The sequence below is a fragment of the Lampetra planeri genome, chromosome 45, assembly GCF_965212315.1.
Source record: "Lampetra planeri chromosome 45, kcLamPlan1.2.h2, whole genome shotgun sequence".
Lineage (NCBI taxonomy): Eukaryota > Metazoa > Chordata > Hyperoartia > Petromyzontiformes > Petromyzontidae > Lampetra > Lampetra planeri.
In genome coordinates this window covers 7,072,024-7,077,248 of record NC_136151.1, presented here as the reverse complement: position 1 = coordinate 7,077,248, position 5,225 = coordinate 7,072,024, and positions in this window count along the sequence as shown.

The following is a 5,225-nucleotide window of genomic DNA, read 5'->3' as shown; positions in this document are numbered from 1 at the left end:
AGAGGTTCCGTTACGTTGCAGCGAACGGGGAGACCTGGCTAGCATGGGGCAGGGATTCCCCTTGCGGGTCCTCCAGCGGGAAGGGCCGCAGACTTGTTCCGCTCTGGGTTATGTGTTGAGAGTGACAGTGGGTAGATGCTGTGTACGTGAGATGTCTGTGCTGGTCCTCAAGAGAGGACTGCTGATGGGCAAGAGCAGGAAAATGTTTGTTGTCACGTGTAAATAATATTTTTTAGTTAAAATGTAGATACTGGGGCGTCCATCGCGTCGATTTTTGGGTATTTATTGGGTTTCTCCTTACGCGGGGCGGATTTCGATCATCTCCACTACCCTGGGGCCGGGTGGCTGTCGTGTACGACATGCGGATGTGCGTTTCGTGGTGCTGTGCCTCAGGGGGTTGGGTTCTCCTTCTCGTCACAGATCTTCGGCGCCTGACACACTGGGTGTCACCGGTTGTGTTAACCGGATGTGGACTTGAAGGGGGAGTGGAGCGCCTGTTCGTCACTCCTGCTCTACCAGTTGTTCTCTGAAGTTGGACTTGAGCCAGGCGGATGGACCAGCAACACAGACAAGCTCTAAGACACCGCATTCCTGATTATGCGCGTGTGCCGTTCTTGCATGTCGGTTACCGTTGTTGTGCATTACTTTCCATTCCTAAATTCTTCTTGCTTGTTGCACGGAGGACGGGCCGGTGTTCCGTACCGGATCCTGATCCCTTCCCTTTCGTTAATTGTGTTTGTCATTGTACTCTCCGTTGTGTCTGGGGTGATTCCTGATTGTGATGCAGTCGCTCGCATTATTTTATCCTATTGCAGCCGGGACGGCTGGATTTTTCTTTTAGGGGGGGGGTCATGTAATGCGAGCGTAAATGGGGTTGCTGCTGGGCTCTGGCCCAATCACACGGCCCGGGGTATTGGGGGCGAAGCCCGGTATGGGGTGCGTGTGGGAGGTGCCGCCGTTCACCTCGGCTCCAATGGGAAGTGAGGTGAATAGAGGTGGAGCCAGCAGGGCAGTATGGGAAGGCCGGATCTGACGATCTGGAAGGGGAGGAGTCAAGGTCACGTGGGAGAGAGGATATAGAGAGGAGCCCGGAAGAGATTGGGGTCAGTTGATGGAGTGAAGAAGCGGGACCACGTTGGGTGGCCGCCGCGCCATCAGCCACTTGGCTGATGGGGCTTCGGCACACCGTCGGCCAGTGGTGTGCGGAGCGAGGAGGAGCGGAGCGACTGACGGGAGAGGAGCTGACGGGAGAGCGCGTGCGGGGCGCGCACGAGGAGGAGCTAATGGAGGAGCGTGCGGGGCACGCGAGAGGAGACGCTGGTCCCTTATCAGGACCAGCGGGGTGTGAGGAAGAGTGGAAGAGCTGAGGATGAAGCGCTTGCGGGGGCGCGCGAGACGACGCTGGTCCGCGTAGGAGACCAGCGGGGTGCGGAGAAAGAACTTGAATTAAAGACCAACGGAGACCAGCAGTGCCTGACGGAGTCTTTTATTATAATAGGATGGGGGTAGTAGGTTAGGGAGTGGCAGGTGTCGGGTAAGAGTGTTGGGTGCAGGTGAGTGGGTGGTGGTCATCATTACCAAGCGTTGTCATTATCATCATCATCGTGCTCTTCATCATCATCCATCAGTCAGGATCCATTCATCATCATAGCTCATGGTGACGAGGAACAAGCAAACTGACTGAGAGTGCAGCTATAAATACCACGAGATGCGCCATGGAATGCGGCCCAAGGCTACAGACAGCACTTACCTGTGAAGGCGTAAGCTGAAGATTTACTAACCGTGCCCGGGTTTAATCTCCAATACTATAACATCTATACAAACAAAACAACAGTAACCATCCCAAAAAAATACATGTTTACACAAGTCAGTCTCAGCTATGAGAGATTCACATTCACAGCCTGGATGACAATCTTAACAATAGATTTTCAGATTTATTTTTTATTCACCGAGAACACATTGACCCTTGACCCACAATACAATGTGATTACAATTCACAGGTAACCCAGAACACAATCAAGTCTATGTATATTTATGCGATCTAACCCAATAAACCTTTATCATTGATAATATTGGTCGCGAAAGCTTACGTGTTAAATTCGATTTGTTTAACCAGGTGAGAACTCAAGAGACCAGGATGAGTCTCGGTTGCAAAAGTGATGATAATGATGCTGGTTCTGCTGCTGATTCTGTTACTGCTGATAATGATTCCATTATTATTGATGTTACTGGTTCTACTCCTGATACTGATGATGATTATGATGCAGCTACTGCTGTTGATGCTGTTGCTCCTGTTATTAATTTTGCTGCTGATGATACTTCTGCTGATGATCGAGTCGAGTTAAATTTTAATTTAACGAGGTGAGAACTCAGGAGATCAGGATGAGTCTCATTGACAAGAGTGACCTGGGTCACAAAAATGAAAAAAGCAAAACAAGTCAAACCCATGCCTGCAATGAAGCAAACAGAAATCTCACCCCCAGCCCAGAGCACAATGCGAATAGCGAAAAACACAATTACACAACTGGTACAAGATAATCAATGCGCCTCAAATCACCTACGTTTTGCTAAACACCCTGCGACTCGAGGTTGGGTTCACACCGGATTGGTGTCTCACGTTAAAGAGGGGTGCTGCGGTGGCTCGGAGATGTTAACTCCCTCGCCTGGTATGCAGGAGGTCATTGGTTGGATTCCGACCCTGACAGTTGCTGGAAATTTGGAGTTTGTGTTGTCTCTATCCCTGTAATAACACAGTGTCTTTGTGTTATTAATGCGTGTTGAGACAATATTAGTCGTGTCGTATTGTAAGGTAGATCCTCACTCTAGATATATATCAGGCGCTTAATAACTTTAACCCACTTCAAAGTCAAAACACAGTTCCCATTGTTGTCAGCAGAAGCGTTATCCCATGAATCGAAGGTTGTGGCTTCAGGTCCAAAAGTCTGACAGCAGATAATAAAAATATGAATCAAAACAAACCTTTACGAATAATATTGGTGGCAAAATACCTCCTACTACTACTAGGTATTAAAATGGCTTATATCTCTCTCTATGCCCTGTAAAATAAAACTAGTTTGGGTGGAGGGAGGAGGGGGTCACTCGACCCCTGGTTAAAACAAAAATGCTTTATCCCAGCGACGCTCAGCACACACCACGAGTAGTCCCCCCCTAGTGATGCCATGCCATTCCCACCCCGGGTTTATCGCCCAACGAGCGAGTGACCGCGAGGGGGACGGCGCGCGTCACCCCGTAGCGTCACGTGACGCGTGTTCCGAGCACGCCCGCGGTGGAGCTCCGCCCTCTCGGCGTTGAGCGCCACGTGGCGCGCGGTGCGAGGGACGGTGACGTCAGAGAGAACCTTGGCTCCCCCCGCCCTCCCCCACCAGTGCACTAACCACTGCACCACCGCTCCACCCCACACTGCGCACATGGCTCTCTATACACTACAGACAAAGATACCCCATGTAGCCTTAAAATACTGTTGGGCAAGTGCTGTTAGTAGCGAGTAGCAACTATGAAGACTGGCACTGTGACACACGAGGGAGTGGGTAGGCAGCACCATGCCCAGAAATACGCAAAGACACGCACAGACACAGAAACAAAGACACAAACACAATATCAAAGACACACAAAGACAAAGATACGCACAGACACAGTAACAAAGACACAAACACAGTAACAAAGACACACAAAGGCATACATATCAACCCACTTACCCGAAGACAAAGATCCCCCGTATAGGTTTAAAATACTGTTGAGTTAAGTGCTGTTAGTGAGTTTCACCTATGAAGGCCAGCCTGGGAGAGACCCACCTTTGTATCCCCAGGGGTAATGTTTACTCATCGCACCAGGTAGTAATTTGAGGCTGAGTTGACCTAGGGGAGAACCAAGGCCGATTCATATAATCGCTATCAATGTTGTTTGTAAACCGGTCATGGGCCTCCCCTAGGTCGTCTCAGCCTCAAATAAGTACCTGGTACAATGTGTAAATTTCGCCACTTGGGAAACAAAGGCGGCCAGGCGTGATGGTGGCCACCCACACCCTCGTGTGAAGTGCCGGCCTTTATAGGTGCTCACTAACAGCACTTGCCCGTACAGTCTGTTAAGGCTATACGGGGGATATTTGTCTTTGTATCTGTGTGTGTATGTATCTGTTTGTGAGTGTATTTGTGAGTGTATGTGTGTGTGTACATGTGTCTATCTGTTTGTGTCTGTGTGTTTGTATGTGTGTGAGTGTGTTTGTCTATCTGTGTGTGTGTGTCTGTGTAGTCTTAACAGGCTGTTGGGGAAAGGCCTGTTCGTAGCAAATAACAGAGCCTGTGAAGGCTGTCACTCTTGCACACGAGGGGGTGGGTGGCCAGCACCAAAACAAAAATACACACAGACACACACACACAGACACAGTAACAAATACACACACACACAGTAACAAAAACACACACACACAGACACAGTAACAAAGACACACACAGACAAAGGCAGACAGACCAACCTACTAACCCAAAGAAAATTATCCCCCGTGTAGCCTTAACAGACTGTAGGGGCAAGTGCTGTTTGCTAGTAGCACCTATGAAGGCCGGCACTGTAGCACACGAGGGGGTCGGTGACCAGCACCACGCCCGACCCGCCTTTGTCTCCCCAGTGGCGATGTTTGCACATCGCAGCAGGTACTCATTTGAGGCTCAGTCGACCTAGGGGAGATCCTGGACCGATTCCGATAATCGTCAATGGTGTTGGTGAACCGGTCATGGGCCTCCCCTAGGTCGACTCAGCCTGAAAAAAGAGTTCCTGGTACGGTGTGTAAACATCACCACTGGGGAGACAAAGACGGCCGGGCGTGGTGTTGGCCACCCACCCCCTAGTGTGCTGTGCCGGCCTTCATAGGGGCTGTCCATAAATGACGTCACGGATTTTTGACCCCCCCCCCCTTCGTCACACGGCGTCACAAAAAGTCAGACCCCCCTAAAATATGACGTCACAAAGTTATGCCCCCCCCCCCCCAAGAAAATAAAACATGCCTCAAATAGCTTTAAACTATTGTCATTGTAGTGCATATTTAATGTGGCGCTGCACTCTGATGTTGTAGGAGAAAACATTTATTAAAAAGTCTATTTAATTAAGTAGAACGTGTTGTCTATATTTATTTAAGTTGCGCATTTTGACGTGACGTCACATTTTTCACCCCCCCCCCCCCATCGTCACAAATGTCTGCCCCCCCCCTAGGT